The sequence below is a fragment of the Ursus americanus genome, chromosome X (genome assembly GCF_024610735.1).
Source record: "Ursus americanus isolate L20-20 chromosome X, mUrsAme1.1.p, whole genome shotgun sequence".
NCBI lineage: Eukaryota > Metazoa > Chordata > Mammalia > Carnivora > Ursidae > Ursus > Ursus americanus.
The window spans coordinates 57,921,605-57,947,500 of record NC_142164.1 but is presented as its reverse complement, the minus strand read 5'-3'; the positions used below and the strand labels follow the sequence as shown (position 1 = coordinate 57,947,500).

General features: G+C 38.6%; 1 pseudogene; it reads left to right on the top strand.

The window, feature by feature from the left end:
- The window catches only part of LOC148106917 (sodium/hydrogen exchanger 2-like), a 97,455-nt pseudogene that overhangs the window by 5,685 nt on the left and 65,874 nt on the right, over positions 1-25,896 (top strand).

Sequence of the window (25,896 nt, the reverse complement as noted above, 5' to 3'; positions counted from 1 at the left end):
AGGGGTTTATCCATTTTACTAATATTTTTAAAAGATTTTATTTATTTATTTGACAGAGATAGAGACAGCCAGCGAGAGAGGGAACACAAGCAGGGGAAGTGGGAGAGGAAGAAGCAGGCTCATAGCGGAGGAGCCTGATGTGGGGCTCGATCCCAGAATGCTGGGATCACACCCTGAGCCGAAGGCAGATGCTTAATGACTGAGCCACCCAGGCGCCCCTGTCCATTTTACTATTTTTTTTCAAAGAACCCACTCTTGGTTTCACTGATCTGCTCTGGTGGGGTTTTGTTTGTTTGTTTGTTTGTTCATTGGTTTGTTTATTTCTATATCATTTGTTTCTGCTGTAATCTTTATTAATTTCCCTTCTTTTGCTGGCTTCAAGTTTCGTTTGTTGTTCCCTTGCTAGCTCCTTTAGGTGTAAGGTTACATTGTTCATTAGAGATTTTTCTTGCTTCTTGAAGTAGGCCTATATTGCTATATACTTCTGTCTTACGACTGATTTCACTGCATCCCAAATTTTTTGGACTGCGGTGTTTTTATTATCATTTGTTTCCATGTATTTTTTCCATGCATTTTTTATTCTTTCTTTAATTTCTTGGTTGCCCTATTCATTGTTTAGTAGGATTTTTTTTTTAACCTCTAGTATTGTGGTCTTTCCAATTTTTTTTCTTGTGGTTAACTTCACATTTCATAGATTTGTGGTTGGAAAATATTCATGGTAAGACCTCAGTCTTTTGATACTTGTCGAGGCCTGATTTGTGACCCATTATGTGATCTATTCTGGAGAATTTCTCAAGTGCACTCAAAAAGAATGTATATTCTGCTGCTTTAGGATGAAATGTTCTGAATATATCTGTTAAGTCCATCTGGTCCAATGTGCCATTCAAAGACATTGTTTCTTGTTGATTTTCTGCTTAGGTGATGTGTCCATTTATGTGAGTAGGGTATTGAATTCCCCTACTATTATTCCATTATTGTCAATGAGTTTCTTTATGTTTGTTATTGTTTTAAGTATTTGGATGCTCCCAAGGTGGAGGCATCAGTATTTACAATTGTTAGATATTCTTGTTAGATAGTCCCTCTTATTATACTACAGCGCCCCTTTTCATCTCTTGTTATTGTCTTTGGCTTAAAAATCCAGTTTTTTTTAAGTATGGGTACTGCAGCTTCTTTTGGCATCCATTAGCATGATAAATGTTTCTTCATCCCCTCACTTCCAATCTGCTGGGTTTTTTAGATCTAAAATAATCTCTGTAGGTAGCATATAGATGGGTCTTGTTTTTCTTTTATCCATTCTGATACCCTATGTCTTTTGATTGGTGTTTGGTCCATTTACATTCAGAGCATTTATTGGTAGATATGAACTTAGTGCCATTTTATGAATTTTCCCCCATTGTTTTTGGAGATTTTCTCTGATCTTTTTTGTCCTTGTCACTTTTGGTCTTTCCTTTGCATTCAAATATTTCACTTTAATAGTTCTTGCAGGGCTGGTTTAGTACTAACCAACTCCATTAGTTTTTGTTTGTCTAGGAAACTATGTCTCCTCTTTTTTTTTTTTTTTTTAAGTAGGCTTCACAGCCAGGATATAGCCTAACACAGGACTTGCACACAGCCCTGAGATCAAGAGTCAGAAACTTAACTGACTGAGCTACCCAGGTGCCCCTCTTTATCTCTGCTTCTATTCTGACTGATTGCTTTGCTGGATAGAATATTCTTGGCTGCATTTTTTTCTCATTTAGCATGTTGAATATATCATGCCCCTCCCTTCTGGCCGGCCACGCTTCTGTGGAGAGATATTCTGCTAACCTGTTTGCCTTCCCTTTTAAGTTAGAGGCTTCTTTTGTCTTGCTGCTTTTTAGATTATTTCACTATCTCTATGGTTTACGAAGTTAACTATGATATTTCTTGGCACTGGCCTGCTTTTTTTGGTTTTGATGGGAGTTCTCTGTGCCTCCTGGATTTGGATGTCTGTTTCCTTTCCCAGATTAGGGAAATTTTCAACTCTAACTTCCTGAAATAAATCTTCTGCCTCCTTTTCCCTCTCTTCTTCTTCTGGGACTCTATGATACAAATGTTGTTATGCTTTGTGGAGTTGTTGAGTTCCTTAAGGATACATTCATGATCTACTATTTTTATTTCTCTCTTCTATTCATCTTCATAATTTCCCATAATTTTATATTCTATATCATTTATTCATTCCTCTGCTTCTTCTGTCCTTGTGGTCATTACACCAGTCAGTTTTGAATCTCAGATATAACATTTTTCATTTCAGTCTGAATAGTTTTTAAGTCTATTATGTCTGTGTTAAGGAACTCCCTGGTGTCTATCCTTTTCTCAAGTCCAGCTAGTATCCTTATGATGTATTACTTATATCTGTTTTGATTAGATCCCTGGCTGTGACCATTTTTTTTTCTTTCTTTTGGGATAAATTCCTCCATCTTGGCATTTTGTCTAGGTCTTTGTCTTCTTCTGTGTGGGAGGAAAGCCTGTTATGTTTTCTGCTCCTGAGAGTAATAGCTTAAACTTCAAAAAGTTAAAAATAGAGCTACCCTATGACCCAGCACTATTAGGTATTTACCCAAAGGATACAAACAACAGTCTGAAGGGGCATCTGCATCCCAATGTTTATAGCAGTAATGTCCACAATAGCCAAAATACTAAAAGAGCCCAAATGTTCATTAATAGATGAATGGATGAAGATGATGTGGTATATATATATATATATATATATATATATATATATATATATATATATATATACAATGGAATATCACTTAGCCATCAAAAAAAAAACCCCAAATCTTATCATTTGCAATGATGTCAATGAAACTAGAGGGTATTATGCTAACTGAAATAAGTCAGTCAGAGAAAGACAATTATCATATGATTTCACTCATATGTGGAATTTTAGAAACAAAACAGAGGACCATAGGGGAAGGGAAAGAAAAATAAAATAAGATGAAATCAGAGAGGGAGACAAACCATTAGACACTCCTTACTATAGGAAACAAATTGAGGTTTGGTGGAGGGGAGGTAGGTGAGGGGATGTGGTAATTGGGTGATGGGCATTAAGGAGGGCACTTGATGTAATGAGCACTGGATGTTACATGCAACTGATGAATTACTAAACTCTACCTCTGAAACTAATAACACACTATATGCTAATTAATTGAATTTAAATAAGAAAAAGTAGCTTTGTAAAGAAGAGGTCGTATACTGTCCAGGGCCTGGCACATCTGAAATCTCTGTAGTGTATGCAGTGTGCACTCTGCTGCTGTGTTTTGCCTGCTCCTTCCCTCAAATCAGTCCTCTGAAGAATTTCTCCTTGCCTGCACTGGGTAGTATTTGGACCTTGGCCAGAGTGTGGCAAGTTTTAATTAGGTGTGCTCTGATCTGCTTATTAGAAGAGATGTGATGATATTTCCACTAGAGCTGAAGCTATGCAGCACTCTAGCATCAGTAGATGTGGTATATATGAGGGGTTTGTGTTGGTCTTCCAAGGGAGGTTCCCAGGGCTCTGGTTCTCAGGCACACTTGCCAGAGAAAAGGAACACCTGCAGAGTACAGGGGGTGGGGCTTGGTATAAGTTGTTTAGGATGCCACTGTTGTCACTGTGTTGCTTACTGAAGGTAGTTTATGCTAAGGGGTGGGGGAAAGAAATGGCATCATTCCCTTTCCTCATCCTTAGAGAGGTGAGTTTCTGCCTGCTGGTGTCTGGGAAGCCCTCCCAGAAGAGCAACCAATCTTCTTTAATGTATCCCAGGCTTCCTTCCCATCCCTGCCTTCACCCTGTCTGTTCGGTTGTCTGCCCACCCAGCAGCACAGTATGCCTGTGTTCTATCCCAGGCAGTTTGGCTGACTTTTAAAATTCCAAACTTTTGGGACCTGGCATGGCAGGGACCCATTTTGTCCTCTGGGGAAGGGTCTTGCCACACTGGGATTGATGCACGTTCATCCCAGAAGGGCATTTGTACCAAAGCACAGGGGTATGGAGTTGGAATAAAGTGCACCAAAGAGCAAGTTTCCAGGTTAGCCCCCTCTGCAGGTGTCTCTGCATCTTTGTGAGATGGTAATGGTGCCTGTTGGCTCCTTTGTCCCCAGAGACGTAATGCCACCTCTCTCAGATGTACTCCAAGAAGGGGGAACCATTTCTCCCATTGCACCCCAGGGGATCTTTAGATCACGCCATTTGCTCCTGGACTATCTGCCCTCCTGCTCCACAGCAGCACTGCAGCACTGTCAGGGCTCCACACTGGCCCTGCTGCAGTCCTCTAAAACTTTATTTTGAGCCCCACTGGTTGTAACACCTAACAAAAATCAGCCCCTCTTGTTTACCCAGTCAATGGCTTTGGGGAAGTGTTTTCCTTTTGTGATCTCCTGTGCACTCCTTTATCTCTCTTTCCCTCTCACCTTTTTCTGCGACCATGGCTCCCTACCCTCCATAGCACCTGCAAACTGTTTCTCCCCCAAATCACGTCTCTGCATTTCCTACCTTCCATAATGTGGCCTCTTCTTTCCTTCTGGTTGTGCAGTTTGTTCTGGCAGTCCTCAGATCAATTTCTTGGGTATTCAGAATGATTTCATGTTTATCTAGCTGTGTTCCAAGCATGAGGCAAGCCTAGGGTCTTCCTCCTACTGCCCTATATTAGCGCCTCCTTCCTTTTATGTTCTTTAGTAATTTATCTGGCTTTCACCTTGGTGATGTTAAAAACTTATGAGTCCTTTAACAGTTCAATGTGTCTATGATTGAGTGACCATTTATTTGCTTGTTCATAACCAAAAAAGATGCCAAGAAAACATGTAAGAATCTGTAAAATTTTATTTGTTAATGAATTTATTCTAAAATCATGTTTTGCATTCTAAAGTTTAATTTAGGTAACTTTATAGATATTGAAGCTTTACCATTTATGAAATGTAATATTTATTTATTTATATTTTTAAAAAGATTTTATTTATTTATTTTTTTGACACAGAGAGAGAGAGAGCACAAGCAGGGGGAGCAGCAGGCAGAGGAAGAGGGATAAGCAGGCTCCCTACTCAGCAGGGAGCCCAACATAGGGCTCAATCCCAGGACCCTGAGATCATGACCTGAGCCAAAGGCAGATGCTTGACTGGATTGAGCCACCCAGGCACCCTGAAATGTAATATTTAATGGTGACACACACAAAATCCATAGACTCATAGCATGATAAATTGTCAGAGCAGGAAAAAAAAAAAAAAACTCTAGGGATCATTCTCATTCAACAATCTCATTCTATAGCTAGGAAATTTGAGGCCCAGAGAGAGAAGATGCTTTGTGAAGTTTATAAACCAGAACTGGGCTGCTGGTCTCAGTGCTTCCCTGATAAAAATACATGCTGTCTTGGGTGACAATGATTAGCATTTGTGGATAGTTAAGGTTCTTTTAAATCATTTTTGCAATACTCTATATATTTATTTCAGTAAATAGTCTAATGAAATGTTAATATCAGGATTATAGGACAAAAGGGACTTCCCAATAGGTCATCCATTCCCATTTGTTTAAATAGGACTTTACTGAGATGTTACTGCCAGATGATTTTTTGCCATAACCTTAGTAAGAGAATGTAAATTAAAATAAAACTTCCTTATTAGCATTTATTTATTAATCCAGCAAATATTTTTTTATGTGTGGAGCATTATATTTGGCCCATGGAGTTGCATAAGGCACCATCCTTCCCATGAAGAACTTTCAAATTATTTCAATGCGTAAAGGAAAGAAATGATTTTATAAAGGATGAGGAGGGAAGCAGCATGGTGTAAAGAGAGTAATTTGAGTTATTGAATATTTCTGCAATTTAGGAGCCAGTGCCTGGGACCTAAGCAATCAATAAGTATTTCTTGGATGAGTGAAGTACTTTAAAAAACAAAATTATTATGTTCAGTTAGCCACTGCATAGCACATCATTAGTTTTTGATGTGGTGTTCAATGATTCATTAGTTATGTAAAGCACCCCAGGGCTCATGACAACACATGCCCTCCTTAATACCCATCACCCTGTTACTCCATCCCCCCACCAAAACCCTCAGTTTGTTTCCCAGGGTCCATAGTCTCTCATTGTTCATCTCCCTCTCTGATTTCTCTCCCTTCAGGTTTCCCTCCCTTCCCCTATGGTCCTTTGTGCTATAGCTCATGTATTCCACATATGAGTGAAACCATATGATAATTGTCTTTCTCTGCTTGACTTACTTCACTTATCATAATCCCCTCCAGTTCCATCCATGTCCATGCAAATGGTGAGTATTGATCCTTTCTGATGGCTGAATAATATTCCATTGTATATATGTACCCCCTGACACTGTTGGTGGGAATGCAAACTGGTAGAGCCACTCTGAAAAACAGTATGGAGGTTCCTAAAGATGTTAAAAATAGATCTACCCTATCACCCAACAATTGCACTACTAGGTATTTACCCCAAAGATACAGATGGAGTGAAGTACTTCTTTGTGACTCATTTTTATAATTTCTAAAGTGGGAATAACAGTATTTACATTGCTATGTGGGTGTGATGAGAGAATCAATTAAGAAAGTATATGTGAAAACACTTTTGAAACTATTATAAAATAAAGTCTAGCTTGGGAGCCAATTGGTTTTCTTTTATTATTTATTTGGTAAGTGTCTGTTCAGCTATTTCTATGTGCCAACAATGTACTAGGGGATAAATGTAAAAAGTAGCCTCTATCCTTGAGAAATTTGTAGTCAGTTAATTCACAGGTATATTAGAAAAGGGTTTTAGCAGTGTATTGGCGGGGATTAGCATAGAGAGGAAGGGGTTGGATTAGCTCAGATGATTGTTAAGGTCTTTTCTACAGCAAAGAGAGTTGATGGTAGAGTTATAACTATAGGCTTCTTGTAAGTTAGAGCATGATGATGTGGTATATAATCTATGGCAAAGGGAAAAAAATACAGAGTAAGACACAGAACTGCTGCCATGTGGCCTGCTGGAGGTGACTGCATTTCCCTAACAGGATGAAATACTCCTTATCATTCTATCAGAAAAAAAATACAAACTTTATAGTAGGACTGTATTCTGATAATAGAGTGGTATGAATTAATGTAAGCACAAGTCTGTCAATCAGAGCAAGTGAGAGTTTGGGGTAATTATAGGAACATAGGAGTCAGGAGACCTGGCTGGGTTGTCATCCCAGCTCTGTCACATACTTACTGTATAACAATGAAAAATCTCCTTGCCTTTATAGCCTCAGTTTCCTTACGACAAATTAATTATCATTCTTTATCTATGAAGAATTAGTTATGATTACTGAAGCCCTTTTCAGCTCTTATTATTCAAAGCAGACTTTTAAATTATGGTTCTCAGTTTATACTTTTTAAGCTCTGATGACCATTAGTATGATCATGAAAAGAGAAAAAGAACTGATAAATGGATCTTTTCCATTTTCAAATGTGCCTACATTTCAATAGACACATGATATTCTTGTTGTTAACTATGGGTAATTTTATTCTATTAGTAAATATTTTTTTCATTATAAAGGAAAATGTCTCTATATCTTTATTCAATCATTATTAAAATGAAAAAAAAATGTGAAATGACCAAGAAGCTATTTTCCTGGGATGCCTGGGTGGCTCAGTCATTAAGTATCTGCCTTCGGCTCAGAGCATGATCCCAGAGTCCTGGGATTGAGCCCCACATCAGGCTTCTCCGCTGGGAGCCTGCTTCTTCCTCTCCCACTCCCCCTGCCTGTGTTTCCTCTCTCTCTGGCTGTCTCTCTCTCTGTTAAATAAATAAATAAAATCTTAAAAAAAAAGAAGCTATTTTCCTGATATCATGAGGCTTGACAAGGCTGACATAGAGATGATTGATAATGTAGAGGTTATAATATTCTTTCTCTTTTCCAAAATTTTGCCTCTGTAAGATGCCCACAGTTGTACCTGAACATTGCCTCTCAATATTTGTAGGTCTTATCATGGGAGAACTAATTTATAGTTTAAATGACAAGTCCCTACCAGTCATGGACACTGATGTATTTTTCCTATATTTACTTTTAGCAAAAGTCCTTGATTTGAGATATTTTATGCCCATCTGGACATTTTTTTTGAAAACATAGGGACCATTCTGTTGTATGCTGTAGTTGGAACCATGTGGAATGCATTTGGGATAGGCCTTTCCTTGTATGGCATGTTTCAGGTAAAGAACTTCAACCTTTAAGATGTGTCATTGCTCACAACCTTTGGTTTGGTAGTTTGATTGCAACAGTAGATCCTGTGGCTTGTTGTACTCTCTGTAGTTGAAGAACTTCATGTGAATGAAAAACTTCATAGTTTAGTATTTGAAGTATCCCTTCTTAATGATGCTGTTACTGTTCTAAGTATTCTAGGCATGAGCTTTCTAGGTAATAAATTAGGTTTCCTTATGCTCACCCCTGAGACTTAAATAAAAATTGAATTCTGATTTAGGCTATAATCAATTCAGTCCAGTGAATAATTGTATGAATTGAGACAATATGATTTACTAGTCATTAATATGTTTTAGAAAATGGCAATGCTTCTTTGATACTATATTAATTTTCTATCAGTTTATTAAGGGAAAAATTGGATACACCTTCTGAAGGCAATAGTCTTCCCAGTCATGTAAGATGAGAATACCTTAGTCATGAAGGGTATCTTTACTGCCCATCAGACAATTTTCAAACAGAATCATACATAGTTTGACATTGATCTGTGGAAATATCTTTTGATATATGGAAACTTTCTAGGAACTCATGTTGCAAAGGAAAAGGGAAGTTGGAGGACATCAAAGCTGAGAAAACTAAAATTAGAAAGATACATAGGACATATTTGAGGCTTTTCTGATTGATACATTCACTCTAATCTTTTTTTATGCAGGTGCTTTATAAGTAGTTCAAATGGTTCTATGAAACACCATCTACCAAACCAGTGGATAGTTTGGCTGGGAAAGGAAATTTTTTGTTTTGTTTGTTTGTTTTGGTTGGAATAGGAGGCATTTTCATTTGGCTCCTGTTTGGCATGGTTGCTGCCTTTACCATGTGCCTCACCAAGACCATCAAGGTCATTGAACCTCTCTTTGTCTTCTTACATAGTTTTCTCTCCTACCTGACGGTTGAAATGTTCCATCTCTCAGGGATTGTGGCATAAGTATCTGGACAAGTCTTTGATTTAGAGAATGTCTTCTAGGAATTGTGTCTGATTTTCCCCTAGAAATCTAGGAACTTATATCTCCTGCTTAAGGGAGGAGGACACTATTTATATTCTTTTAGGATTTCCTGTTAACTCTAATAGAGCCACTTAGTCATAGCACTGCAAGTGTTACTGTGGCCAAGATTATGGTATTCCCTGTAGAGATTAAATGGCTACATCCCAACTACCTTGCCAGTTTTGGCGTGGGGGGGCAGTATGACTCCATTGAATAACCGAAACACTGAGAATTTGGCATGGGACTACCTAGGGCAGTTCTGTCTTTCCAGAGGAGAATTGTTCTAGCAGATTAGTGTTTCTGAGCCCAATAACATTCCTGTGGTAAGTAACTAGATAGCACATCATATAAATAAGCTTGGCATTAGCTCTTCTTGTAGAGATGAACTTTCTACCACAGCAATTAAATAATTTTATGTCTCCTTTTGCAAACCATGCAGCATATGATGTTTTCCCCTTGTCTATCACTGGCATTTAACTATTGATGTTAATACCTCATATCTAATAACAAGCTTATAAGGCTAAATGCTAGCATGGTAATCTAAACAATATTAACATCTAAATGCTTCTGTACTAAGGTTTAGACAGACCATCCCATTTATGATTTAAAAGAAATAACAGAGGGGCGCCTGGGTGGCTCAGCCATTAAGCGTCTGCTTTCAGCTCAGGTCATGATCCCAGGGTCCTGGGATTGAGCCCCACATCGAGCCCCACATCAGCCTCCCTGCTTGGCAGAAAGTCTGCTTCTCCCTCTCACAATCCCCTTGCTTGTGTTCCCTCTCTTGTTGTCTCTCTCTATCAAATAAATAAATAAAGTCTTAAAAAAAGAAATAATGGAATATAGTTTTTCAAATGTTGCAGGTTTTTCTAGAAGCTTAAAAAGAAAAAAAATCTTTCTTATACTGATTTTTAAGTTCCACAGAATTAATGCCATTTGACTTTAGGTTACTCTAAATTCTAGAAGGACTTACTAATAATACCTGTCACAGTACAATGGTTGGAATTAATCTGATTTAAATAAAATGTTCTAGGTTAAAAGGAATGATTCTATCTAGGGTCTGGGTGATTGTATCTTAATTTGTTGAGAGATGTAGTTTGTACTTTAAATTATCTTTAATTTTAATTGTTTGCATTGCCTATTATGAAAGATATGTTTAAAGAAAAGCTGCCTATTAGATGAGACAATTTAAATTTAATTCTTTTAATCCAGGGCATTTTCCAAACCTTTTAATACAGTATCTTTTAAGAGGCTTCCTTCTTTTGAGCACCCTAGACTTTTAAAGAATTTGGCAATGTGAGATTGTTACCATATTTGTGTTGAGTTCTGAAAGAATGAAATTAAGGAAAATAATGTTGTGAAACTACTTGCTTCCTCTGAAAATCTCTTACATAACTTTCTTGTAAATCTAAGATCTTTGTTTTAAGACTATTAGTATCCTTTGGAGGCTATATCTGATCATCTTATTTCCTTTTACTGCCATTAAAAGATGCTTCAACATCACTTATCATTAGGGAAATGTTAATTAAAATTACAGTGATAGATCACCTCATTCCTGTCAGAATGTCTAAAGTCAAAAACACAAGAAACAACAAGTGTTGGTGAGAATGTGGAGAAAAAGGAACCCTAATACCCTGTTGGGAATGCAATCTGGAGCAGCCACTGTGGAAAAGAATATGGAATTTCCTCAAAAAGTTAACAATACAATAACACTGTGTTTGTCAATTTAGGAAGATGGTGTAGTAAGAAGAACCTGAGCTCTCCCTGTCCCACATTTATAACTAGACATCATTCACATCCAAGTCAATGAATGGGGAGAGATCTGAAGACTGACAGAACAAACTACATCATACAGAGATGAAACTGGATCTGAATGGGTAGGAAGGACAGAATATTGGAGGGAGACTGCAGCAGGAGGAAGGGAGATATGTGTGGAATGGTTAGGGAAAAGGGTGGCTCAGTCAGGTAAACATCTGGCTCTTGACCTCAGCTCAGGTCTTGATCTCAAGGTTGTGACTTCAAGCCCCGAGTTGGGTTCCATGATGGGCACAGAGCCTACTTTAAAAAAATAACAGAGGGGCTGAATTCCATGAGTTTGTATAACCAGTGGGACATTGAGCTTGGAGTTTTAAGTCACCTGACTCAACAGTGGGTGAGTCCAGAAAGCAAGTGATAGTTGGGTCACTGCCCTTGAAGAGATAGCAGCCCGTACTGAGAGGCAATATAAAAACAGCAATTGACACAATGTTGGCAGCAAATGAGAAAAAGATATGTGATATTGAATTTGGAGCATGTTGGGGGACTTCTCTAAAAATGAGGGAGCTGGCAGATACCACTTTCTTCCCCTGAACCCCAGCATAAACACAGAGCCACCTGTGGAAGGTGGCACTACACAGACACTTGTTACCTAAACTGCTACCAGTGCACCATCCCCATGAGTTCTCCTGAGACCTCGCCCACTCCATGCTTGCTAGCCTTGGCCCTGGACTCAAGGAAAATTATGTTAATGCATGAATTGTTGCCAGCCAGCCACCAGGTGCACTGCTGCCACATGTGCTGCACCCAGCCATGCAGCCCCAGCTGCCCTGGACCATTGCCTTTATCTGTTGCAGTGCTTCAGGGGATCCAGCATAGGAATAGTGGCTCAGCACAAATTTTGCTAATACCTCTGCCCCACTCCCAAGTTCCATGGTGGGCAGCCCCCTTAGAGCTGGCTTGCCTGGGTCCCACTACATGACAGAATGCAAGAACAGCCCACAACAGGCAGAAAGTCCATGCAGATGACTGCACTGAAAGGAAAAGTGACTCAGAGATATGAGCAGGGTATAAGCAACACACATTGGGTACTTTCCTGAAGTGCCAGGTTCTGGTGAACAGGGGACACGGAACTGCAGAGCACTGAAGGACCTCATCTTCATAATGTCAGTACTGTTAAGAGCAGAAGACAAAGCAATTTACTTAACATACAGGAACAGACACAGAGGTAGACAAAATGAGGAGACAGAGAGATTTATCACAAATGAAAGAATAGGACATGACCATGGCCAGAGATCAAAATGAAATAGATATAAGGAACATGCCTGATAGAGAATTTAAGACAATGACCATAAAGATACTCATTGGACTTGAGGAGAGTGGAAGACATGAGTGAGACCCTTAACATAGAGATAACGTAGCAGAGACAAAAGGCCCAATAAAATAAATGAGAAACACTCCTCATGGAATGAACTACAGATGGAAGAAGCAGAGGAACAAATTAGTAACCTAGAAGACATAGTAATGGAAAGTAACCACCCTGAAAAAAAATACAAAACAATTATGCAAAATGAGGGGCGCGTGGGTAGCACAATCGTTAAGCGCCTGCCTTCGGCTCAGGGTGTGATTCCGGCGTTATGGAATCGAGCTCCACATTGGGCTCCTCCGCTGGAAACCTGTTCCTTCCTCTCCCACTCCCCCTGCTTGTGTTCCCTATCTGGCTGGCTGTCTCTCTGTCAAATAAATAAATAAAATCTTTAAAAAAAAAGAATTATGCAAAATGAGAATAAATTCAGGGAACTCCGTGACTCTATCAAACATGACATTCATACTATAGGTTTTCTAAAGACTAGAGAAATAAGGGGGCAGATAATTTTTTTGAATAATGGCTGAAAGGATCCCTAATCTGGGGAGGGAAACATATCTAGATCCAGGAGGCACATGGAACTCCCATCAAAATCAACAAAAGCAGATCCACATCAAGACACATTGTAATTAAATTGGCAAATTTTGGGACAAAGAAAAAAATGTAAAAAAAAATTAAATACCTAATGGTAATCATATATCACCACTAATAAATATGTAAAGAATAAAGAGAAAGAAACACAAACGTATTACTAAAGAAAATAAACAAACTATGAAAGAGAGAAAGACAAGAAAGGATCAGAGAAAATCTTCGGAAACAACCACAAAAAAGTAATAAAGTGGCAATAAATACATATATATCAATAACTATGTTGAATGTCAATGGAGTAAATCCTCCAGTCAAAATACATAGGGTGAAACAATGGATAAAAAGCAAGACCCGAGAAAGGAGTTAAGATGGCAGAGTATTAGGGGGACCCTGGGCTTGCTTTGTTCCTTCGACACAATTGGATTGATGTCAGATAATTTGGAACACCTAGGAAATCAATTTGAGGATTGGGGGAACGATCTGAACATTGGAAGTAGAGAGCATGTCAGGCGTGAGGCTGGTGGACATAAATTGCAAGGGAGAAAAGCCCTGGTGCCATGGATGACAAGGGGCCCTTTCCACAGAGAGAGAAAAGGGCAAATAGAAAGAAGGGAAGAGAGAGTGGTGTGTCAGGTTCACACAAGAAAAACACCTCCATGGAACCACTGATTGGGGAGTTGAGGGGAACTGAGTGTTGTTGCAGGTCTTTGCAAGCAGCATGTGGAGCTCAAATTCCAAGACTATAGAGGTCCAGGACATTCGCTGGGGTTGGGCCATGGTGTGTGCTCCTGGGGAGAAGGAAGGTGCAGGCATGAGAGTGGACAGCCTGATGTAGGGATCCCCAAGTTGCACTGGGAGAAAACATTCCCCTTCCAGGAATACATTTGGAAGAGGATATATTACCTCTCCAAGGACAAAAGACCCTGAAGGTGGCATTGAGTAGCAGGGGACAGAGGAATGCACTGAGAGTGGATAACCTGCTTGCTGCTTTTTGCTCTGCTTCACCACAGATTCTGGGCACACACGCAGGCCTGTAACTGGTTTTCTGGGACAAAGTGGCTCCAGACACAGCATGGTGAGGCTTTCCTCCAGAGGAGGGGAGCAAGTCTGAACTGTGCCAGGTCCTTCAAGGTTTGGACTCTAGAATCCCAGCTGCATGCCGAAGATAAAACACAGGAGAGCTGTGGCTCTGGGTACACCGATGGCCCTGGGCACAGACGGGTGAGGTCAGTGATCTGACAGAAGACTGGACACAAGAGGGGAAATTTTTCACTTTTCTGTTAGGGCTTCCTGAACAGTGGCCACAGCCATTTCGCCTCCTGTGCAAGTGCACGATTATTAGGACAGGTCTGACTGTGAGCCAGCCTCTCCCCCAGAAGACCAGCACAGGCATCCCATATGCACCAAGGCTACTGATCAGAGTGCTCTAAAGCATCAGCATCAATGCTGGTGGAAAACGACCAGGGTTTTTTGTTTGTTTCTTTTGCTTTGTTTTGTTTTGATTGAAGCAGGCTTATCATTTTTTGTTTGTTTTTTCATTTCCTTTTCTCTTTTTCATTTTTATTTTATGAATTAGGCTTCTTCTTTTTTTTTTAATCCCCTTTCTTCTTCTGTGGAATCAGCTTATAGTTTTTCTTTATTGGTCCGTTTGATTGTTTGCATCCCTTCTCCATTTCTCTCTCTCTCTCTTTTGGATGACGCTTTATTTTCTTCTTTTGTTCCAAGCTTATTTCATTTATTTATTTATTTTTATTTTTTTATTATATTATATTAGTCACCATACAGTACATCCCTGGTTTCTGATACAAGGCTCGATGATTCATTAGTTGTGTATAACACCCAGTGCACCATGCAATACGTGCCCTCCTCACTACCCATCACCAGTCTATCCCATTCCCCCACCCCCCTCCCCTCTGAAGCCCTCAGTTTGTTTCTCAGAGTCCATAGTCTCCCATGCTTCACTCCCCCTTTTGATTACCCCCCTTTCTTTATCCCTTTCTTTTATTTTTTAAAATAAATTTCAGAGGTAGAATTTAGTGATTCCTCAGTTGCATAAAACACCCAGTGCTCATTACCTCAAGTGCCCTCCTTAATGCCTATCACCCAATTATCACTACATGCCACCCCCCCACCATGCAGCAACCCTAAGTTTGTTTCCTAGAGTTCAGCATTTCTTATGGTTTGCTTCCTTCTCAATTTTCATCTTATTTTATTTTTCCTTCCCTTACCCTATGTTCATCTGTTTTGCTTCTTAAATTCCACACATGAGTGAAATTGTGCGGCATTGGTCTTACTCTGACTGACTTATTTTGCTTAGCATAATACCCTCCAGTCCAACCAAGATGTTGCAAATGTCACGGTTTCATTTTTTTGATGGCTGAGTAATATTCCATTTTATAAATACCACATCTTCTTTATCCACTCATCAGTTGATGGACAACTGGGCTGTTTCCATATTTTGACTATCGAGGACATTGCTGCTATAAACATTGGGATGCATTGCCCCTTTGAATCACTATATTTGTATCCTTTTAAAAATTTATTTATTTATTTATTTATTTATTTATTTATTTATTTGAGAGAGAGAGTGAGATAGAGAGCACGAGTAGGGTGAGGGGCAGACAGAGAAGCGAACTCCCTACTGAGCAAGGAATCTGATGTGAGACTCGAACCTGGACCTCCTGGATCATGACCTGATCTGAAGGCAGATGCTTAAACGACTGAGCTACCCAGGCTCTCCTGTTTGTACATTTTGGATAAATTGCTAGTAGTGCAATTTCTGGGTCATAGGGTAGCTTTATTTTTAACTCTTCGAGGAATGTCCATACTGTTTTCCAGAGTAGCTGCACCCGTTTGCATTCCCACCAAGAGTTTAAAAGGGTTCCCCTTCCTCCACATCTTCACCAACATCTGTTGTTTCCTGACTTGTTCATTTTAGCCATTTTGACCAGTGTAAGGTGGTATCTCATTGTGATTTTGATTTGTATTTCCCTCATTGTAAGTAATGTGGAGCATTTTTTCATCTATCTATTGGCTATATGTATGTCTTCTTTGGAGAAATGTCTGTCCAGGTCTTCTGCCCATTTCTTGACTGGATTTTTTGTTTTTTTGAGTGTTGAGTTTGGTAAGTTCTTTATACATTTTGGATACTAGCCCTTTATCTGATAAGACATTGAAAATATCTTCTCCCATTCCATAGGTTGTCTTTTAGATTTATTGACCGTTTCCTTTGCTGTGCAGAAGCTCTTTATCATGTAGAAGTCCTAAAGTTTATTTTTGCTTTTGTTTCTCTTGCCTTTGAGATGTGCCTTGAAAGACGTCATGGCTGATGTCAAAGAGGATGCTGCCTGTGTTCTCCTCTAGGATTTTGATGGAATTCTGTCTCACATTTAGGTCTTTCATCCATTTGGAATTTATTTTCGTGTATAGTGTAAGAAAATAGCCCAGTTTCATTCTTCTGCGTGTGGCTGTCCAATTTTCCCTACATCATTTATTGACGAGCCTGTCTTTTTTCCACTGGATATTCTTTCCTGATTTGTTGAAGATTACTTGACCATAGAGTTGAGGGTCCATTTCTGAGGCTCTATTTGTTCCATTGATCTATGTGTATGTTTTTCTGCCAATGGCATGCTGTCTTGATAATCACAGCTTTGTAATAGAGCTTGAAGTCAGGCATTGTGATGCCCCAGCTTTGGTTTTCTATTTCAACATTACCCTGGGTCTTTTCTGGTTCCATACAAATTTTAGGATCTTTTGTTCTAGATCTGTGAAAAATGTTGATGCTATTTTGATAGGGATTGCATTGAAAGTGTAGTTTGCTCTGGGCAGCATAGATATTTTAACAATGTTTATTCTTCCAATCCATGAGCATGGAATGTTTTTCCATTTCTTTGTTTCATCTTCAATTTCTTTCATAAGTGTTCGTAGTTTCTAAAGGATAGATAATTTACCTGTTTGGTTAGGTTGATTCCTAGGTATCTTATGGTTTTTGATGCTATTGTAAATGGAATTGATTCCTTAATTTTTCTTTCTTCGGTCACATTGTTAGTGTATACAAATGCCATTGATTTCTGTGCGTTGACTTTGTTTCCTGCTATGTTGCTAATTTGCTGTATGAGTTCCAGTAATTTGGGGGTGGAGTCTTTTGGATTTTCCACATAAAGTATCATGTCATCTGCGAAGAGAGAGAGTTTGACTTCTTCTTTGCTGATTTTAATGCCTTTTATTTCTTTTCATTGTCTGATTGTTGGGGCTAGGACTTCTAGTACTATGTTGAACAATAGTGGTGAAAGTAGGCATCACTGTTGTGTTCCTGACCTGAAGGGAAAAGTTTTCAATTTTTTCCCCATTGAAAATGATGTTCATTGTAGGCTTTTCATAGATGGCTTTTATGATATTGAGATATCTTCCCTTTATCCTTATACTTTGAAGAGTTTTAATAAAGAAAGGATGTTGTATTTTGTCAAGTGCTTTTTCTGCATCAATTGAGAGATTCATTTGGTTCTTGTACCCCTCTTTTTTTTTATTAAGGTGCTCTATAACATTGATTTCCAAATATTGAAACAACCTTGCATCCCGGGGATAAATCCCACCTGATCGTGATGAATAATCCTTTTAATGCACTGTTGGAGCCTTTTGGCTAGGATCTTGGTGAGTATTTTGGCATCCGTGTTCATTAGGGATATTGTTCTATAATTCTTCTTTTAGAGGGGTCTTTTATTTTGGGATGAGTGTAATTCTGGCCTCATAGAATAATTTTGGAAGTTTTCCTTCTATTTTTATTTTTTTAAAATAACTTCATAGAATAGGTATTAGTCCTTTAGGTGTTTGGTAGAATTCACCTGGGAAGCCATCTGGCCCTAGACTCTTGTTTATTGGGAGGTTTTGGATTACTTCTTCAGTATCCTTCCTGGCTATTGGTCTGTTCAGATTGTCTATTTCTTCCTGTTTCAGTCTTGGTAGTTGATAAGGTTCCCAGAATGCATCCTTTTCTTCCAGATTGCTTAATTTGTTGGCATATGGTAACAATTTGCCATATGCTGGTAAAAATTTCTAATAATTGTGTCTATTTCCTTGGTATTAGTAGTGATCCCCCCTTTTCATTCATGATTTTATTAATTGGGACTATTCTCTTTTCTCTTGGATAAATCTGGTCAGAAGTTTATTGATCTTATTAACTGTTTCAAAGAACCAGCTTCTGGTTTCATTGATCTGTTCTTCTGATTTCTACTTCATTGATTTATTCTCTGGTCTTTATCATTTCTCTTCTCCTGCTTGGTTTAGGCTTTATTTGCTGTTCTCTCTACAGGCCCTTTATGTGTAAGGTTAGCTTGTACATTTGGGAGTTTTCTAACTTTCTGAGAGAGGCTTGCATGGCTAAGTACGTCCCTCATGGGACCACCTTTGCAGTATCCCATAGGTTTTGAACCAGTGTGTTTTAATTCTCATTAGAGTCAGTGGATTGTTTAAGTTCTTCCTTAATTGGCTGGTTGACTGTTCATTATTTACCCGAATGCTCTTTTACTTCCAAGTTATTTGAGTTTCTTCCAAATTTCTTGTTGTGGTTGAGTTCCAGGTTCAAATCACTGTGGTCTGAAAATATGCAGGGAATGATCTCAATCTTTTGGTATTGGTTGAGACCTGATTTGTGACCCAGTATGTGATCTATTCTGGAGAAAGTTCCATGTGCATTCAAGAAAAATGAGTATTGTGTTGTTTTAGGATGGACTGTTCTGTGTATATGCACAAAGTCCTTCTAGGTCAATGTGTCATTCAAATCTCTTGTTTCTTTGTTGATCTTCTGCTTAGATGATCTGTCTATTGCTGTGAGTGGAACACTGAGGTCTCCTACTATTAATGTATTATCACCAGTATGTTTATTTATTTTGGTCATTAAATGGCTTATATAATTGGCTGCTCCCACATTGGGGGCACAAATATTTGCATTGTTAGATCTTCTTGTTGGATAGACCCTTTAACTATGATATACTGTCCCTACATCTCTTATTATGGTCTTTGGTTTAAAATCTAATTTGTCTGATAAAAGAATTCCTACCAAGGTTTTTTGGATGCCCGGTGGCATAGTATTTGGTTCTCCATCCCCCACTTTCATTCTTGAAGTGTCTTTAGGTTCAAAATGATTCTCTTTTAGACAGCATATGGATAGTCCCTGCTTTTCTTTTTTTTTTTTTAATTTTATGATTATGTTACGTTAGTCACCATACAATACATCATTAGTTTTTGATGTAGTGTTCCATGATTCATTGTTTGCATATAACACCCAGTGCTCCATGCAATATGTGCCCTCCTTAATACACATCACATGGCTAGCCCAAACTCCCAAACCCCTCCCCTATAAAAACCTCAGTTTGTTTCCCAGAGTCCATAGTCTCTCATGGTTCATTTCCCCCTCTGCTTCCCCTGCTTCATTTTTCCTTTCCTTCTCCTACTGTCCTCCATGCCGTTCTTTATGTTCCACATTAAGTGAAACCATATGATAATTGTCTTTCTCTGCTTGACATACTTCATGTAGCATAATCTTCTCCAGTTCCATCCATGTTGATGATAATGTTGGGTAATCATTCTTTCTGATGGCTGAGTAATATTCCATTGTATGTATGGACCACTTCTTCTATACACATTCATTTGTTGAAGGGCATCTTGGCTCCTTCCACAATTTGGCTATTGTGGATATTGCTGCTATGAACATTGGGGTGCATATGGCCCTTCTCTTCACTCCATCTGTATTTTTGGGGTAAATACCCAGTAGTGCAATTACTGGGTCATAGGGTAGCTCAATTTTTAACTTTTTGAGGGACCTCCACACTGTTTTCCAAAGTGGCTGTACCAACTTGCATTCCCAACAACAGTGTAAGAGGGATCCCCTTTCTCCATATCCTCTCCAACATTTGTTGTTTCTTGCCTTGTCAATTTTTGCCATTCTAACTGGTGTAAGGTGGTATATCAACATGGTTTTGATTTGAATTTCCCTGATAGCTAATGAAGTTGAACATTTTTTCATGTGTCTGTTAGTCATTCGTATGTCTTCATTGTAAAAATATCTGTTCATATCTTCTGCCCATTTTTTAAATTGATTGTTTGGTTTTTGGGTGTTGATTTTGAAAAGTTCTTTATAGATTTTGGATACCATCCCTTTATCTGTAATGTCATTTGCAAGTATCTTTTCCCATTCCATGGGTTGCCTCCGTTTTGTTGACTGTTACCTTTGCTGTGCAGAAGTTTTTATCTTGACAAAGTCCCCAAAGTTCATTTTTGCTTTTGATTCCCTTCCCTTTGGAGAGGTGTCATGAAAGAAGTTGCTGTGGCCAATGCCAAAGAGATTACTGCCTATGGTCTGTTCTATGGTTTTGATGGATTCCTATCTCACATTGAGGTCTTTCATCCATTTAGCATGTACCTTTGTGTATGGTTTGAGAGAATGGTGGAATTTCATTCTTCTATATATAGCTGTCCAATTTTCCCAGTGCCATTTGTGGAAGAGACTGTCTTTTCCATTGGATATTGTTTCCCAATTTGTCGAAAATAGTTGACCATTGGTGGGGGTCCTTTTCTAGAGTCTCGGTTCTGTTCCATTGATCTATGTGTCTGTTTTTGTGCCAGTACCATGCTGTCTTGCTGAACACAGCTTTGTTGTATAACTTGAAATCAGCAACGTGATGCTCCCAGCTTTTTGTTCTTCAAGACTTCCTTGGCAATTCCCATCTTCTGGTTCCACACGAATTTTAGGATTCTTTGCACCAGCTCTTTGAAAAATGGCATTGGTATTTTGATCAGGATGGCGTTGAAAGCATAGATTGCTCTGGGTAGCATAAACATTTTAACAATGTTTATTTTTCTGATTCGTGAGTAGGGAATATTTGCAAAGAAACCAGAAATATATATATATATATATATATAAATTACAAAGAAACCAGAAATATATATATATACGTATATATATATATATACATATATATATGTATATATATATGTATATACATATATATACGTATATATATATGTATATACATATCTGAAATCAGATATATTTCTTTTTTTTTCTTTTTTGAATATTTCTTATTATATTATGTTAGTCACCATACAGTACATCCCTGGTTTCTGATGTAAAGTTTGATGATTCATTAGTTGTGTATAACACCCAGTGCACCATGCAATATGTGCCCTCCTTACTACCCATTACCAGCCTACCCCATTCCCCCAACCCCCTCCCCTCTGAAGCCCTCAGTTTGTTTCCCAGAGTCCTTAGTCTCTCATGCTTCATTCCCCCTTCTGATAAACCCCCCTTTCTTTATCCCTTTCTTCTCCTACCGATCTTCCTAGTTTTTATGTTCCATAGATGAGAGAAACCATATGATAATTGTCTTTCTCTGCTTGACTTATTTCACTTAGCATTATCTCCTCTAGTGCCATGCATGTTGCAGTAAACGTTGAGAAATCGTTCTTTTTGATAGCTGAGTAATATTCCATTGTATGTATGGACCACAACTTTTTAATCCAGTCATCTGTTGAAGGGCATCTCAGCTCCTTCCACGATTTAGCTATTGTGGACAATGCTGCTATGAACATTGCGGTGCATATGGCCCTTCTCTTCACTACGTCTGTATCTTTGGGGTAAAAAACCAGTAGTGCAATGGCTGGATCATAGGGTAGCTCAATTTTTAACTTTTGAAGGGACCTCCACACTGTTTTCCAGAGTGGCTGTACGAACTTGCATTCCCACCAACAATGTAGGAGGGATCCCCTTTCTCCACATCCTCTCCAACAATTGTTGTTTGTTGCCTTGTCAATTTTTGCCATTCTAACTGGCATAAGGTGGTATCATAATGTGGTTTTAATTTGAATTTCCCTGATAGCTAATGATTTTGAACATTTTTTCATATGTGTGTTAGCCATTTGTATGTCTTCGTTGGAAAAGTGTGTGTTCATATCTTCTGCCCATTTTATGATTTCTTTATTTGTTTCTAGTGTATTGAGTTGAGAAGTTCTTTGTAGATCCTGGATACCAGTCTTTCATCTATAATATCATTTGCAAATATATTCTCCCATTACGTGGGCTGCCTCTTAGTTTTTTGGACTGTTTCCTTGGCTGTGCAGAAGATTTTTATCTTGATGAACTCCCACAAGTTCATTTAATCTTTTGTTTCTCTTGCCTTTGGAGATGTGTCATGAAAAAGACTGCTGTGGCTGATGTCGTAGAGGTTGCTGCCTATGTTCCCCTCTAGGATTTTGATGGATTCCTGTGTCACATCGAGGTCTTTCATCCATTTGGAGTTTATCTTTGTGTATGGTGAGAGAGATTGGTCAAGTTTCATTCTTTTGCATGTAGCTGTCCAATTTTCCCTGCACCATTTATTGAAGAGACTGTCCTTTTTCCACCGGATGTTTGTTCCTGCTTTGTCAAAAATTACTTCCCCAGAGAGCCAAGGGTCTGGGTTCTCTATTCTGTTCCATTGGTCTATGTGTCTGTTTTTGTGCCAGTACCATGCTGTCTTTGTGATCACAGCTTTGTAGTACAGCTCGAAATCTGGCATTGTGATGCCCCCAGCTTTATTTTTCCTTTTCAACAATTCTTTGGTGATTCGGGGCCTCTTCTGGGTCCACACAAATTAAAGGGCTGTTTATTCCAGTTCTTTGAAAAATGTCATTGGTACTTTGATCGGGATAGCATTGAAAATGTAGATTGCTCTGGGTAGCATGGACATTTGAACTATGTTAATTCTTCCGATCCATGAGCATGGAATATTTTGCCATCCTTTTTTTACTTCTTCAATACTTTCAAGAGTGATTTGTAGTTTCTAGAATAAAGATCCTTTACATCTCTGGTTAAGTTAATTCCAAGGTAATGTATGATTTTTGGTGCTATTATAACTGGGATGATTTCCCTAATTTCTCTTTCCTCAGTCTCATTATTCGTGTATAGAAATGCAACTGATTTCTGAGCATTGATTTTGTATCCCGCCACATTACTGAATTGCTCTATAACTTCTAATAGTTTAGGAGTGGACTCTTTTGGGTTTTCCATATAGAGTATCATGTCATCTGCGAAGAGAGACAGTTTGACTTCTTCTTTGCCGATTTGGATACCTTTGATCCCTTTTTGTTGTCTGATTGTTGTTGTAAGAACTTCTAGTACTATGTTGAATAATAATGGTGAAAGTGGGCATCCTTGTCGTGTTTCTGATCTTAAGGGAAAGGCTTCCATCTTTTCCCCATTGAGAACGATATTTGCTGTATTCTTTTCATAGATGGTTTTTATGAGATTGAGGTATGTACCCTCTATCCCTACACTCTGAGGGGTTTTAACCAGGAAAGGATGCTGTATTTCGTCAAATGGTTTTTCTGCATCTATTGAGAGAATCATATGATTTTTGGCTTTTTTCTTGCTGATAAAATCTATGACACTGATATATTTGCAAATGTTGAACCACCCTTTCATCCCAGGGATTAAACCCAATTGGTCATGATGGATAATCCTTTTAATGTACTGTTGGATTCTATTAGCAAGGATCTTGTTGAGGATTTTAGCGTCCACATTCATTGGGGAAATCGGTCTGTAATTCTCCGTTTTGATGGGGTCTTTGCCTGGTGTGGGAATCAAGGTAATATTGGCCTCATAGAATGAGTTTGGTAGCTTTCCTTCTGTTTTTATTTTTTGAAATAGCGTTAGGAGAATAGGTATTATTTCTTCTTTGAATGTTTGGTAGAATTCCCCAGGAAAACCATCCGGTCCTGGTGTTTTGTGTTTTGGAAGGTTTTTAATCACTGTTTCAATCTCTTCTTATTAATTAATTGCCCTTTTAAAAAATCAATTTCTTCCTGTTTCAGTCTTGGTAGTTTATAGGTTTCCAGGAAGTCCTCCATCTCTTCCAGATTGCTTAATTTATTGGCATAAAGCTGTTGATAAAAGTTTCTAATAATCATTCCAATTTCATTGGTGTTGGTTGTGACCTCTCCCTTTTCATTCATAATTTTATTAATTTGGGTCCTTTATTCTTTTGGATAAATCTTGCCAGTGGTTTGTCAATTTTATTTACTCTTTCAAAGAACCAGCTTCTAGTTCTGTTGATCTGCTCTACTGTGTTCCTGGATTCTAATTCATTGATCTCTGTTCTAATATTGATCAACTGCTTTCTTGTGAGTGAGTTAGGCCTGTTCTTCTGTTGCTGTTCCAGCTTCTTGTGGTGAGAACATAAAAACTGCATTTTAGATTTTTCTATTCTTTTGAGTGAGGCTTGGATGGCTATGTATTTTCCCCCTGGACTGCCTTTGCAGTATCCCATAGGTTTTGGATCGTTGTGTTTCATTCTCATTGGTCTCCATAAATTGTTTAAATTGATTTTTGATTTCCTGGTTTATCAAATCATTCTTGAGCTGAGTGATTCTTAGTGTCCAAGCATTTGAGTTTCTTCCAAATTTTTCCTTTGGAGTTCCAATTTCAAAGCACTGTGGTCTGAGAATATGCAGGGAATAATTTCAGTCTTTTGGTGTCAGTTGAGACCTGTTTTGTGACCCAGAACATGGTCTATTCTTGAGAATGTTCCATGGGCATTAGAATAGAATTAGTATTCTTTGCTTCTTGGGTGTAGTGTTCTATCTATATCTATGAGGTCCAATTCGTCGAGTATGGCATTCAAAGCTCTTGTTTCTTGGTTGATTTTCTGCTCCGGTGATCTGTGTATTGCTGATAGTGGAGTGTTGATGTCCCCTACTATTAACGTATTTTTATCTATATGTCTCTTTATTATGGTTAAGAGTTGGCTTGTGTATCTTGCTTCTCCACTGTTGGGGGCATATATATTTATAATTGTCATATCCACTTGTTGGATCCATCCTTTAAGAATAATATAGTGCCCCTACCGATCATCCTAGTTCTTATGTTCCATAGATGAGAGAAATCATATGATAGTTGTCTTTCCCTGCTTGACTTATTTCACTTAGCATTATCTCCTCCAGTGCAATCCATGTTGAAGCAAATGCTGAGAACTTGTTCTTTCTGATAGCTGAGTAATATTCCATTGTATATATGGACCACAACTTCTCAATCCAGTCATCTGTTGAAGGGCATCTCGGTTACTCCCACGATTTAGCTATTGTGGACAATGATGCTATGAACATTGGGGTGCATATGGCCCTTCTCTTCACTACGTCTGTATCTTTGGGGTAAATACCCAGTAGTGCAATGGTTGAGTCATAGGGTAGATCAATTTTTAAGTTTGTAAGGGACCTCCACACTGTTTTCCAGAGTGGTTGTACCAATTTGCATTCCCACCAACAATGTAGGAGGGATCCCCTTTCTCCACATCCTCTCCAGCAATTGTTGTTTCTAACCTTGTCAATTTTTGCCATTCCAACTTCCGTAAGGTGGTCTCTTAGTGTGGTTTTGATTAGAATTTCCCTGCTGGCTAATGATTTTGAACATTTTTTCATGTGTCTCTTAGCTATTTGTATGTCTTCATCGCAAAAGTGTCTGTTCACATCTTCTGCCCATTTGTTGATTTGTTGATTTGTTTCTCGTGTATTGAGTTTGAGAACTTCTTTGTAGATCTTGGATACCAGTCTTTTATCTGTAGCATCATTTGCAAATATATTCTCCCATTACGTGGCCTGCCTCTTAGCTTTTTAAGTGTTTCCTTTGCTGTGCAGAAGCTTTTGATCTTGATGAAGTCCCACAAGTTCATTTTATCTTTTGTTTCTCTTGCCTTTGGGGATGTGTCATGAAAAAGGTTGCTTTGGCCGATGTTGTAGAGGTTGTTGCCTATGTTCTCCTCTAGGATTTTGATGGATTCCTGTCTCACATCGAGGTCTTTCATCCATTTGGAGTTTATCTTTGTGTATGGTGTGAGAGAGTGGTCAAGTTTCATTCTTTTGCATGTAGCTGTCCAATTTTCCCAGCACCATTTATTGAAGAAACTGTGTTTTTTCCGCTGGAAGTTTTTTTCCTGCTTTATCAAAGATTAGTTTCTAAAGAGCCGAGGGTCC